The sequence below is a fragment of the Neoarius graeffei genome, chromosome 22 (assembly GCF_027579695.1).
Source record: "Neoarius graeffei isolate fNeoGra1 chromosome 22, fNeoGra1.pri, whole genome shotgun sequence".
NCBI lineage: Eukaryota > Metazoa > Chordata > Actinopteri > Siluriformes > Ariidae > Neoarius > Neoarius graeffei.
Genome location: NC_083590.1, coordinates 28,170,596 through 28,185,441, shown reverse-complemented (window position 1 = coordinate 28,185,441; position 14,846 = coordinate 28,170,596). Strand labels below are relative to the sequence as shown.

At 41.7% G+C, this 14,846-nt stretch overlaps 1 protein-coding gene across 3 annotated transcripts in view; it reads left to right on the top strand.

Moving 5' to 3' along the window:
• Positions 1-13,662, top strand: part of khdrbs1b (KH domain containing, RNA binding, signal transduction associated 1b) — a 59,640-nt gene extending 45,978 nt beyond the window's left edge. The window contains exons 9-11 of one of the 3 annotated variants that reach the window (XR_009651205.1): positions 3,353-3,467; positions 10,587-10,801; positions 10,873-13,662. The gene's annotated coding sequence lies outside the window, so the exon portion shown is untranslated. Of the gene's footprint in view, positions 1-3,352; positions 3,468-10,586 lie in introns of those variants that run through there. The other 2 variants (XR_009651204.1, XR_009651203.1) reach the window with 2 other exon arrangements.
• Positions 13,663-14,846: the final 1,184 nt, after the last annotated feature.

The window sequence follows — 14,846 nt, the reverse complement described above, 5'->3', positions numbered from 1 at the left end:
CTGCCAATTGTGTTGGAGGAGGTTATGTTTCCACCACTGTTAGTTTGTTTGTCTGTTCCCAACGTAACTCAAAAAGTAGTGAACGTATTTTGATGAAATTCTGAGGAAAGGTGAGCCATGGGCCAAGAAACAATTGATTAGATTTTGATACAAATCCAGACATGTATGTATGTACACTGTAAAAAATGATTTTGTGGGGTTGTATATTTTACTGATAAAAAATGATTATTTTTTTCCACAAAAAAAATAGGTAAGCAAAGGTAATCGATTGCAAGGGGTAGATCATACAGGCGCTACCTATTAATATAGAGTATAAACTTCTAATGGTGAGAAATGAGTAAACTACACCCAATTGAAGTGATGAAAATGGATTAAATAATAATCAGAAATATTAGGCAGGAAATAATGTAACGCAATAGGTAGGGTATAACTACCTAAAATGACTAAAATATAGCCTACTCGATTCTACGCGCAATGATTCATGGGAGCATGCTCGTACCGTGCTCATGATTCAGCAGAAAACAGCACTCGTGCATGTAGTGCTCCCAGAAGAAGAGACCGGAGTGAGTCTGCATCTCGAAGGGAATTGCGAATTAACATTTACAAGGACGCAAACAGTTGAGCAGGATTTATTTTGTTTTTTTGTTGTGTGTGTGTCAGTTGACCTGAATGTCTGGCAGAACAGAGAACCATTTAAGAGATATGAACACATGTAGCATCACTCCACATTCTAAGTTATTCTGATTTATGTGAATACTGTCTAAACTTGTCTTGGGGGGGAGTGCTAAATATGTACAAGAATAACCTTTTCTTAAACTTTTATCTTGGCACTAACTGTTTTTTTTTTGGAAGGTTTTTACCTTTGGCACAGCAGAGAGAGAGTGAACTGCTTTTACTCAGGTTAAGCTACACACAAACAGATTTCTCTTGTCTTTTTTGAACACACACACACACACACACACACACACACACACACACACACACACACAGAGCTTGTGTTGTGTTGTGTCAGTGGCTTAATCTGAATAATTGGTAAAACGCACTGCTGGGTGAGTGCTGCACGTGTTCATATTTTTCTTAAATTGTTCTTAGTTATTCTCATTTGTATGAATACATGTGCAAACTTCTCTAAGGGGAAAAACAGTTGTGTGGTGTATTTTTTTTCTATTTTTGTAACAGCTTTTATTGTTTTATATCTACACTGTGCCCTCCACTCTTGACCATTTCTACATGCCCAAATGCATCGAGTTGCTGCCATGTGTTTAGCTGACTAGAAATTTGTGTCAGCGAGCAGTTGTACACATGTATCTAATAAAGTGGCCGGTTTGTGTATATATGTGTGCATTGTGTTTTACATTGTTTAAATACAGTATATTGGATATGTTGCATGTTAAGACTTGAGTGACTGATTAAACAAGTTGACTTTAATACTGTCTGGCGTCTGCTGTGTCTGAAAATAGCTTCAAGTAAATCTAACCTTCCTGGAATAGGTAATAGTTAATTTGTCATAGTAGCTAATAATTATTAATAATTATTAATTACATAAATAATGGCTAAACATTTAGTGTTATTACTACTCAATAATTTTGAGTAATTTTTATTGAAAATCGTAGGCAATATTTACCTTATTTCTTTGAGTAATTTATAGCTGTTGAATGTAGGTGGTATTTACTCAAAATAATGGTTGAAATTTACCCAAATAAAGTCTATGCAAATTGTTACCTTAGATAAATTGGGTAAATTCTATAGGTTGTTTTTTATAGTGTAGATCCAGGATTATTTTTTGTCTGTTCGCAACATAACTCAAAAAGTAGTGAACGGATTTGGATGAAATTTGGTGTACAGTTTTAGTATTATCCAAGGTTCAGGTGATTTGATTTGGATGTTGATAATGTGACTTGGCAGAGGTATGCATCTTACCAAGTGTCCTTCTAGTTTGATACTGCACAACTTGGACTAGAGAATGTAAATGAAATAAAACAAATATATGATATTCTGGCGGCACGGTGGTGTAGTGGTTAGCGCTGTCGCCTCACAGCAAGAAGGTCCTGGGTTCGAGCCCCGGGGCCGGCGAGGGCCTTTCTGTGTGGAGTTTGCATGTTCTCCCCGTGTCCGTGTGGGTTTCCTCCGGGTGCTCCGGTTTCCCCCACAGTCCAAAGACATGCAGGTTAGGTTAACTGGTGACTCTAAATTGACCGTAGGTGTGAATGTGAGTGTGAATGGTTGTCTGTGTCTATGTGTCAGCCCTGTGATGACCTGGCGACTTGTCCAGGGTGTACCCCGCCTTTTGCCCGTAGTCAGCTGGGATAGGCTCCAGCTTGCCTGCGACCCTGTAGAAGGATAAAGCGGCTAGAGATAATGAGATGAGATATGATATTCTGTGAAACTTCTATCTCTCTGTTTCTCAGCCACAACAGATGATCTACTCCAGAAACTGAGATGGTTCAAGCTTAAAAAAACTAGTGCCACTGAATGACACAGTTTTTTTCAGCATGTTTTTCGGCTCTGCTACAGTATTTTTTTGTAATGTTTGGTTCCATTTGATAAAATGCCTTGCTGGATATGTATCTGGAAAGCGGCCTACCAGTTTACGACCACTGGAAGCCATGGCCTAATGGTGAGAGAAGCAGCTTTGGTACCAAAAGGTCACCAGTTTGAGTCCCTGGACCAGTAGGAATGGCTGAAGTGCCCTTGAGCAAGGCACCTAACCCCTAACTGCTCTGGATAAGAGCATCTGCTCAATGCCCGTAATGGATTAGAGCCTTGCTGAAGAACTTCTTGGGCCTTTACTAAAACATGGAGTTTTAACTCTACATCACTGTCTGTTCAGATTTTATTGAGCCTTGTAGGTAAATATTTATGATTTGCACTTTTATTTAAATATCTTGTTCTTTTTCTTTCATCCTATTTCATGTCCTGACTGATTCCCAGCACTGCCCATCCCCCTCTCCCTCCATCCTCCATCTTCCCTGAAGTGCTCTCATTTCCCTCTTCCTCCATTAATTGTGCAGGAGCAAGCTGTCTGAGTGTGCGAAGCTTCTGCAGCTTGTCTCATAGCTCACGCTGTTCTGTGGCCCAGTGGGGAGAAAAAGAAGTCAGAAACACACACGTACATTACAGTGAATAATGCTGAAAAGCATTTCTTAAGCCTACATGAGCTGTAAGTGGTCATGTATCAGTGATATATGATCCTGACTGGGGATCAGCTGGAGAGAAAAAGGGGGAAATCATGGCTCTCTTGACTCGCCGTTTGGCACCACATCAAGCCATGGTGTCGTATAAAGGGCTGTAGTCTCGGCGTACTTTGCCTACTAATGAGATCTCTCTCTCTCTCTCTCTCTCTCTGGCACAGACTCCTCCTCCAGGTTGTGTTTAATCTCCTGTAAAAGAAGCCCATCTCCACTGGCACGTCTTCTCCGCCTGCAGTCCGAGGCCTCGCCTTGCACTATGAAAGAGTGTAAAAGAGGGTGAGAAAAAAAGAAAGCTGGCACAAATACAGAGTCCAAATGATGAAACAGGCACTCTTAAAAGGTTTCGGCCCTTTGTGCTTGCTTTCTCTCGCTCAGTAAGATTTGTGATAAAAATGTCTAGCTCCTTTTCTTCATACGAGTCCAGAAGATGTGCACTAGAGCTCTTCTCCCTCCTGTATGCTGCTGGCACTCTCTAAATTATTAACACTTATCTCTAATAATTATGACTTGTTATTGATTACATAAAGTGGTGTCAGAATAGAAATGGTGCCGTGTTGCACTATAAGCACTGTCATGACCAATTAAGGAAATGGATAATACGAACACCAGGCATTATTTAATATTAAAGGAAATTGCTTTTTCTCCTTCAGTGGATGCTGGTATAAATGTTTTAAATGGATTGTAACTGGATTTTCAACCCTTCCAGAGGAAATGACCTGCTATTATACAGCATGATTAGACACCAGTAAAACCCATAGCTAATAAAAAGAGATAACAGACCAGCGTCTTATTTGGTTCTTAACCCAGGGATGGTGGTGACTCAGCGGTTAATGTTCTGTGTCAATGAGTGGAACATTCAAACTCTACGACTGCCAGCGTCTCTGCAGCATTTCAGCAGCTTTCTATTTCTTCCTCAGAAGGGGTTTAACACTCATCACCTTTTCTTCTTCTTCTTCTTTTTCATAGTTTTCTTCTTATTCTCCCTTTCCCCTTCTCCTCCTCTTCCACACCTGTACCTTTTCTCCTTCTCCATCATCATCATCATCATCATCATCATCATCATCCTTCTTCTCTACATCTACTTTTTACATTCTTCTTCTTCATACTCTTCTTCTTCATACTTTTCTTCTTCATACTTTTCTTCTTCTTCATACTTTTCTTCTTCTACTACTACTTTTTCATACTTTTCTTCTTATTCTCACTTTCCCCTTTCCCTTCCTCTTTTTCTTCTGTACCTTTCCCCTCCTCTTCCTCCATCATCATCATCATCATCATCATCATCATCATCATCATCATTTTCATACCCTTCTTCTTCTTCTTTTTCATACACTTCTTTTTCTTCTTTTTCATACGCTTCTTTTTCTTCTGTTTCATACTCTTCTTCTTTTTCATACTCTAATATTCTTCATACTTCTTCATCTTCTTTTTCATACTCTTCTTCTTCTGCTACTTTTTCATAATTTTCTACTTCTTCTTCTTCTTCTTCTTCTTCTTCTTCTTCTTCTTCTTCTTCTTCTTCTTCTTCATAGTTTTCTTCTTATTCTCCCTTTCCCCTTCTCCTCCTCTTCCACACCTGTACCTTTTCTCCTTCTCCATCATCATCATCATCATCATCATCATCCTTCTTCTCTACATCTACTTTTTACATTCTTCTTCTTCTTTATACTCTTCTTCTTCATACTTCTTCATACTTTTCTTCTTCTTCTACTACTACTACTTTTTCATACTTTTCTTCTTATTCTCACTTTCCCCTTCTCTTCCTTTTTCTTCTGTACCTTTCCCCTTCTCCTCCTCCATCATCATCATCATCTTTTTCATACTCTTCTTCTTTTTCATACACTTATTTTCTTATTTTTCTTACTCTTCTTCTTTTTCTTCTGTTTCATACTCTTCTTCTTTTTCATACTCTACTATTCTTCTTCATACTTCTTCATCTTCATACTCTTCTTCTGCTACTTTTTCATGTTTTTCTTCTTATTCTCACCTTCCCCTTCTCCTCCTCTTTTTCTCCTGTACCTTCCCCCTCCATCATCATCATCATCATCATCATCATCATCATCATCATCATCATCATCATCATCTTCCCCATTTTCTTTATCCTCCCTCTTGTTTTTTCTCCTACTTTTCTTATTCTCCTTCCCTTCCCTCTTTAATTTCTCCTCCACCTTTAAATCTTCTAGTCCTTCTTTCTGCTCCACTTCTTCTTCATCCTCTTTTCTTGCCTATGTTCCTTCCTCCTCCCATATCCTTGTTCTTTTTCTTCCTCCACCACCTCTAATCCTTCTTTTTTCTCCATTGATTCTTCATCCTTTCTCCACCTGTTCCTTCTTCTTCTTCTTCTTCTTCTTCTTCTTCTTCTTCTTCTTCTTCATCACCATTTCACTCCCATGATGCTTCACAGACATGGGGCTTTGGAAATAAATATATAGTTATTCTTGTTCATTTTTAGGTAATGACTCATAATGTCTCTTTTAAAAAATAAAATATGTAACGTTCCCTGCAATCATAATGTTTCACTGATATTCAGAATAACTATTTTACAATGAAGCCTTGTGCCACTGTTTTGGAGATTGCTTTGCTACACCACATGTCTCTCTGATTTACGATCCACTTTATGAGTGATGTGACCTGACCCACATAACCTGCTCTTTCATCTTCCAAAGGCAAGACGCCAGATGAGGCAGTTAAAGTGTGTGAGGGAAATGCTAAAAGACCTTGAGGAGAAATGCACAGTACAGCTTTGCTGCAGCTTCACTTTATATTTGTGTCAGTTCGCACACAGTTGTCCTGCACCTGACCTCTTTCACAGGACACCTTAGTGACCTATATTACACTGCACATCACTGCAGGTCATGTCAACAAGAAACAAGACTTAAACAGTTAAAGGCCGATGATGATGGGAGTTAAACATCGGGCGCATGGCTATTGAATGATTTGGGATGTAGATCATGAATGGCGTATGCATTGTGCTACAGCCGTCTGATTTAAGAGAAGTGTCACATGAGTAACGGCGCTGCCTGCATAGGCATAATTGCATTCTTACCACACAGAGCAGAGGCTTTCAGCTCCATTACACTCTAATGGAAGTTGTGTGTGTGTGTGTGTGTGTGTGTGTGTGTGTGTGTGTAGAGGAAAGAGATTCCTTGACTCACAAACCACTCTCACACACCACACATATTTGTTATCCAAGTTATCCAGATACCACAGCTGTGTATCGACTGTACAGAACTCTAGTGATGTTATAAGAAAGTGACTATGCAGCTCTCTCTCTCTTGCTTTCTCTCTCTCTCACACACTCTTTCTCTCTCTCTTTCTCACTCTGTTTCTTTCTCTCTCTCATTCTCTCATGCTCTCTTTCTCTCTCACTTTCTCACTCTCTCTGTTTCTTTCTCTCTCTTATTCTCTCACACTCTCTCATGCTCTCTCTCGCTTTCTCTCTCTCATGCTCTCGCTTTCTCTCTCTCACTTTCTCTTTCTCTCTCTTTCTCTCTCTCATTCTCTCACACTGTCTCTCATGCTCTCTCTTACTCTCTTGCTCTCTCTCTCTCTTGCTCTCTCACTTTCTCTTGCTCTCTTTCCTTTTCTCTCTCCCTTCGCATGCTCTCTCTCTCTCTCTCTCTCTCTCGTTCTCTCTCTCCCTTTCTTTCTCTTTCTCTCTCTTGCTCTCCCTCTCTCCCCCTTCGCATGCTTTTTCTCTTGCTCTCTCTGTCTGTCTGTCTGTCTGTCTGTCTCTCTCTCTCTTGCTCTCTCTGTCTGTTTCTCTCTTTCTCGCTCTCTCTCTTCCTCTCTCTTTCGCTCTCTCTCTCGCTGTCTTTCTTTCTCTCTCTCTCTCTCTCTCTTGCTTTCTCTCTGTTGCGCTCTCTCTCTCTCTCTCTCTCTCTCTGTGAGGGTTGCAGAGCTGAGCTCCTGAGTGAAACAGGTGGCTGAAAGAGACAGAGAGAGAGAGAGACTGGCCTCTGTACCCGTGTGAGTGCGTCTCTCATGTAATGGATTTTGAGGCTTCTTTTGTAATGGATTATTGATGTGGTGGTGGGAGGGAGGCAGGTGATAATTGGATTCTGTTCTGGGTCCCATCCTACAGCCCAGCAACGCGTGTTTTTAATGAGCCCGCTTCTTTCTTGCCACCAACAGCTCATTTTCTCTCCTTTCATCGTCCAAAAACGACTTGGCGTCATCTCCCTCTGGAGAAGCTGTTTAGTCATGGGGGTGGGGGTGGGGGGGGGTAAGCAACCAGACAGGAAGGGATTAAGTGCAAATACGGTGTGTTTTGATCAGTCAGTCGATCACACCTGCACACTGGTGACAAACACTCCTTTACTTATACTCTTCACTCAAGAAGAGCTTTCATCATCCCTTTTACTGCACTCAAGTCATTCTGCTTTTATTAACTGCAGTTTTTGGGAGTTCACACTGACTCTTTAATGCGCTGCCTTTCTCCGGAAATAATTACGCTGGATGAAAAAGGTCGTAAAATACCAGATAATTAGGAACGTCCTAAATGTGGAATGAGGATGTCACTCAGATGTCCTGTCAGGAGGGACTAATCAGGTCTTAAATTCAAGGTGAATTCACTAAAAACAGGGATAAAGTAGATTTACGAACTAAAATGGACCAATTTGCTTCGACTTCTTATTAGTGGTGTGACTAGTGGGACTGAAGGGGAGCCCAGGACCCAAGGAGGAAAACTGGCCATTATGCCTGGGTAGGAGGAATGTGCACTCTCTCTCTCTCTCTCTCTCTCTCTCTCACACTCACCTCTCAGTCACTTTGACACAAGCCAATTATATGCATCTGCGAGGTCATGTATTTGGAAGAGGGCAGATAGCACTTTCTTCTGGGAAAACTTAAAAAAGATGTGGTTTGCTGGTTTGATGTATCTTTGAGGAGACCCATGTTAGCCTTTACCAGGGATGGGCAACTTGCATGATAAAGAGGGCCACAATTTTTCATCATCACCATCAGAGGGCCACATGACCGCGCACTTCAACTAATCAGATATGAGAGAAGTTACAAAATAATTTTAAATAAGAACAAAATATTTATACAGTATATCCTTATGTTTGTATGTTTATTGAACCAACATACATTTATTTAATATTTTCCACACTGAAATGCATTTTTAACATAATGCTCGTCTTGTTAACGGCAAACACAAATTTGTTTTAAAAGAAACAAAGTGCAAAGGGCTCACATTCAATGAGGCACAAAACTAAAAAAACAGCGGCCCAACATTAAGTGCAACTTAATGAGATACTTGTGGTTTTGCCTGCTGGCGCACAATAGACTGGATATCAATGTCAATCTTTGTGCATCCAATCCTCATCAAATGAAAAAGAGTATCATCCGTGAATCTGTTCCTCTCTTTTGACTTAATGTGCTTCATTGTTGAAAAGCTGCTCTCACAAATGTAAGTGCTCCCAAACACGCTGCCCATTGACAGAGCAAAATCTCTGAGGAGTGGAAAACGTGCCTCTGGTAGCAGTCTCCAAAACGAAATTCCCCTCTCGTTGCGCTTTGCTTGAAAATACGGATCTGACTGCAACTCGCAGAGTTCGAGCTGCAGTTCTGATGGTTGCTCGCTGACAGCAGCAGAGACGGGGTCCGTGAATAGCGCAATTCGTGGTTTCATCACATGAAAATCTTGGAAACGATTGTTAAACTGCTCCTGCAATTTTTCGATGTCGGCCCTATACTTCTGAAGTAGTTTCTCGCACCTGGGGTTATCTTTTCGCATCTCCTCACAAGCGGGAAAGTGTGCCAAATTTGGACGATGGGAAGAAAATCCTTCTATGAACAGGTCGAGTTTACACTGGAATGCGGTTATGTGTGCATACAGATCGCAAACAGTTTGGTCTCTCCCCTGCAAGTGTGTGTTAAGGTGGTTGAGATGCGAGGTGATGTCTGTCAGAAAGGCCATGTCGCAAATAAACTGTGTCTTTGAGTTTTCTGCAGTAGGCGCTTGTATCACCACTAACACTGTTCTCCAAGAACACTGGTAGTTCAGAGCACAGCGCAAAAAACACTCCAGACACTTCCCTCGACTCATCCATCTGATCTCATTTGTAAATCCTCATACGCGGCGTCCACTTCATCCAAAAAGGCAATGAACCTCCTGTGACAAAGGGACCTGTTCCCCCCTCTGATGAGATTTGTTACTTTGGTCACTAAATCCATAACGTGGCTAAAGTTCAGTGTCTTCGCGCAGAGGGCTTCCTGGAGAGATAAAATGCATGGCATGTTGTTTTTGATATTGTTTGCATAGGACGCGCCCTCTATCGGTCAACAGTGTAATTACAACTGTAAAAAAAAAAGGCCATGGTTAATTTTTTTTCCTGATAATTAATAAATGATCTACGGGCCGCACTGAGTAAGGAGGCGGGCCGCCAGTTGCCCATCCCTGGCCTTTACCCTCCATGGTTAAAAGCTGTCAGGTTGCCAGGTGACCGGATTGGAGAAAAAATGGTGGAAAATAACCTTTTACTCTTAAGAGTTCCTTAAAAATTGAAGGAATATAGTAGCTTTCTACACACATTCTATTGGACACTGCTACTAAAGGGAAACTCTCTGTTGTTGGGTTACTCCAGTGAAACAAACCAAAGATTCCTTTGTGTATTACGACATTTATCCCATGATTGTTTTACGTCTGGATGGAGGAGGCCCTTCAAGGGGGTTACAGACTAACATTATAAGCTTACAATCATAAACAGGCCCACCCTGTTAAACATTTCTGCAAAGATAACCTTGTCAGGTAACCTACAGCTTTTTATTCTAGCTGATTTCCATAAGAAACACAATCATACACTCCCCTATCACATGACAACTAACAACCACAGAGGGTGAAGGCTAACACTGATATTTGTTACATCATTTTCATATTCTTCTCTTGCTTAAAAGTGAATGGCCACCATTATGCAGTTTCCTGTCTATTCTTTGTGTGCAAATGACGTCAGGCTTATTTTCAAACCCGGAAATCCGCCATGTTGGATGATAACAATAACCAGGAACCAGCGCTTCTTCATATGTGAGCTGCTGCAATGCTTCGTGATTTTCTTTTGATTTCGGTGCCTTTGAAGAAAGACACTTCCTACGCTCTGTGTGGGATATAATTGCGATTATAATGCTACTCATGGCAAAGACAAAATGTTTCTTCAGAATTTCCAAAATAATTAAAAACGGTGACAAAACAGATGAAGAACTGTCCAGAGAATGCCATCCATATGCTGTGGTTCAAAAACATACATCATAAGGACTTAACTGACGAAAAAGCTAATTACACCCTCGTGTGTGGTGATCACCTTATATCCGTTAAGAGTTCATTGCTAATTAAAGCTGTTTTCTACTGATTAAATTGAGCTTTTGAGCTTTAGCATGAACACTCTGCTTCTCACCTTGCAGGAGCACCGGGATAAACCTACGGGATAAAACAAATCCAGATTGGGAACCAACACTCAAATTAGGACACCATAAGATCAAGATGAAAACTCATCTCACAGTATCAAGAAGCAACAGGAGAAATGAAAGATCTGCCAAGAAAGCCATATTAGAAGCAGCGTGAGAAACCTTAGTGAGTTTGGATACACAAGGAGGACAACGTGGGTCAACTTTACCAGGTGAGATATTAGCGATGCCGTTCCAGTAACCCTTGGAAGTTCGGTTTACTCATGCACTTTTTGTTTTACAGATGTACCAGAGTGAAATGAAATTGTGCCTGAAACCTTCCCAGCAGAGACGCACACTGAAAATGGTTGCTACACGGAACTCACTAGGTTACAAATATCTCAAATGGAACACTGCAACAGAGATGATGATGATGGATTCTCGCATTGAAGGCAATGCATGAGTATCCGGCAACACTAGTGATGACTCTTTTCATGAGCAAAGAGACCAATCCTAGAGCCACAAGCCTTGTCACATATGCTGCACTGGTACAAAGGACTGGTAGTGGTGTTAGTGGCCTTCCTCTTGGCATGCTTCTCATTAAGTAGACCAGTTCGTCTCTCCTCAAAGACCTGGATGCACTCGCTGCAAGTGCTGCACCATGTTGCACAGACTTTAGCAGTGCTTTCCCAGGCGTCAGGGTTGATTCCACATCTCTTGAGGTTGTGTTTGAGCGTGTTCTTGTATCTCAACCTCGGCCTGCCCACTAATCTCTTTCTGCAGCTCAAATGACTGAAGAGAAGCGCTTTAGGTATTCTCATGTCTGCCATCCTGGAGACGTGTCCTACCTAGTGAAGCTGTGCCTTGATGATCTGGGTTTCCACACTGGGGACACCACAATGCTCTGGGACCTCGACATTAGAAACCTTGTCCTGCCACTTAATGCCACAGATGGATCTCAGGCAGCATTGTTGAAACTGTTTGATGTGGCGATGGTAGTGCAATAGAGATGTGACTTGTGAATTGGTGGAACTTAAGAAAAATATATTGGAAGCTGGTCTAATTTAAGGCAGCATGGTGGTGTAATGGTTAGCACTGTCACCTCATAGCAAGAAGGTTCTGGGTTCGAGCGCAGTGGCTGACAAGGGCCTTTCTGTGTGGAGTTTGCATGTTCTCCTCGTGTCTGTGTGGGTTTCCTCCAGGTGCTCCGGTTTCCCCCACAGTCCAAAGGCATGCAGGTTAGGCTAATTGGTGGCTCTAAATTGACCGTAGGTGTGAATGATTGTTTGTCTCTATGTGTCAGCTCTGCGATAACCTGGCAACTTGTCCAGGGTGTACCCCGCCTGTCATCCATAGTCAGCTGGGATAGGCTCCAGCTTGCCTGCGACTCTGCACAGGATAAGCGGCTATAGATAATGGATGGATGGATGGATAGTACTACTTGCTTAGTGATGTTTTTATTGCATGCATTTAGACTGTGTTTGTCTTCCATTTTGTCAAAAGATCTTTATTGTTTGAAATGTAAAGGTTTATTAGGCTAATAATATAAAAACAAGAATAATCAGAATATCAAAATATGTTAATAAAATATGCTACATATGCACATGTCCTTGAATTCTGGATTTGTATATCATCCAACATGGCGGCGGGTGCACACGCAACACTGTTTTTGTCACGTGGTTGCACATGAAGAATAAACAGTAAATCTCATGCCCTCATGCACCCATGCAGAGTATACACAGTGTTTGAAAGTCATCTATTGCTCTTTCATTTTGTATTTAGCTGCAAGAAGAATCAAGGGGAAAGGAGGATACACCTTATTCCCTACTATGCCACATTTACCATGATGTGATTGTAAATTTAAAAACAAGAACAAGGACCCACTTGAGAATTTCTGTCTCGCTCTGTTCCTGGGTGGAAGTGTAACTGGTATAATGGTGCATAGTGATATAGAAATCTGAAATAGTCACAGTTAGTGTTGCTGTCTTACAGCTCCAGGGTATCCGGATCGATCCTGAGCTTGGGTTACTGCCTGTATGGAGTTTTCTATGGGCTCCACGTGTCTGCATTGGTTTCCACTGAGTTCTCTAAATATAAATGTGAACGTGTGTCTGCGAGGTCTCCTCTGATGGTCCCATCTATGATGTATTCTTGCCAGGGGCGCCGCCAGAAATTTTGGGCCCCATGAAAGATTAGAATTTTGGGCCCCCCAACTTTGCCCACCCTCGTCACAATTGCACTATTGTCATTATTTGACTTTTGATAGCCCATGGACCTTGAGTTTGTGACTTTGTTATTACATTTTATGTATAAACCTACCAGGGACTAGATGAAAACTGGTCAGTGACTAATTCTGGTGCATTTACAATCACAAATGAAAATTCAAGATTTTGCCACATGCCTTCTTGTGCTAGGACAATTGGTAGTGAAATGTGTGATGTGGGGCGGCACGGTGGTGTAGTGGTTAGCGCTGTCGCCTCACAGCAAGAAGGTCCTGGGTTTGAGCCCCGGGGCCGGCGAGGGCCTTTCTGTGTGGAGTTTGCATGTTCTCCCCGTGTCCGCGTAGGTTTCCTCCGGGTGCTCCGGTTTCCCCCACAGTCCAAAGACATGCAGGTTAGGTTAACTGGTGACTCTAAATTGACCGTAGGTGTGAATGTGAGTGTGAATGGTTGTCTGTGTCTATGTGTCAGCCCTGTGATGACCTGGCGACTTGTCCAGGGTGTACCCCGCTTTTCGCTCGTAGTCAGCTGGGATAGGCTCCAGCTTGCCTGCGACCCTGTAGAAGGATAAAGTGGCTAGAGATAATGAGATGTGTGATGTGACTGCTAATAAATCATAGAAAAAGTTTTCTACCCAGCATCAAAATACCTATGGAAATCCCATGGATTGTTATGTGTTAGGTAGAAAGCTGTGTGTACTGTTCTGCAAAAAGGGAATATGTTCAAAGCAAAGTGTGTCTAGACAGAAATTTGAGCGTAAGCAGAGTTAGACTATTGGTTGCCCCTCCATGGACCAGGAGTGTGTCCGTTATTAGCAACACTTTAATCTAGCAAACTGTATATGGCGCTCGCTCATTAAAAACTTAAATCCTAAAGCATTTATGGGTTGTATTGCTGCTTACCTCCTTCTCCAAAGGGGGGTTCAGTGGTTTGGTAGGGCGGAGGTCCCCCGAGGCTGAATCTGTGCATATTTAGGGCACCCCATTAGTTATGAAACTGGTTATTAGCACTAGTTATTAGCACCAGCATAACGTAATATTTCATCTTGTTTATCACACAAGTCAGTTCAGTTATTAAAATGGAAAAAATGTCACTGTACAAACTGTAAAAGTGTTCTCTTGATAGGCTAATCCAACCACGTTCATACTGTTCATTTACCATTCGCTAATATTTTGAACACACATGTGAGCGATAGCTACCTTTCTTTGGGAAAAACTGAGTGACCAGTTGCCTGCCTCTCCGGTCCCTCTCAGCTTTCAGCTGCCTTTCTTTACGTTTTTGACAGCCACTCTTCATATTTAGCGATCATAGACTGTACGCACTCCACTGCTGGCTGGCTGGCTGCTGCACCGCAACACAGCAGCAAGTAGCGTTGCACTGATCAGCACACAGATTTAACGCATCGCGCTTCTACCAGAACTGGACTGTACCATTTCGCAAAAGGGGGAGGGTTAAATGACAATATGTTGAAGAACTCAAGAAATAGACAACCTTGTTCAATTAGCTCATTTTACCAGATGGAATATTGCATTGTTGTTATTTCAAAAGTCTTATTAAAATCATTAAAAGCATATTATCAGCCCCTTAAAGGGCCCCATGGCAGTGCTGGGCCCCTAGAATTGTTCTAACCTTTCCCCCCCTGGCGGCGCCCATGATTCTTGCCTCAAGCCCAGTGTTCTGGGGAACGGTCCTGGAGTGCTATTTTTTCAGTGAAAAATGCTACCATAAAGTATAACATCTACATGAAAGTTATCATTGTGTGTTAGCTCACACAAAAGCTATGGCTTGCATGACAGTTAGACAGTAACTTATGCACCAAGTTTCCCTTCCTAATTCTTTTTTGGGCTAAATCACACTCTCACTTTGGATTCTCTGTATCTAAAAATGGCACATATGCATATCAGGCATACTTTCACTTCCACATTTGTTGATTCCTGTGTGAATAGAAGCCTGAGTGGTCCAGCATCATTATCACGCTCTTCTATTTGATGCTTAATCTCCAAATCCTGTATTAATGATTTTTTTTCATTATTATTATTATCTCTATTTCATGACTGGT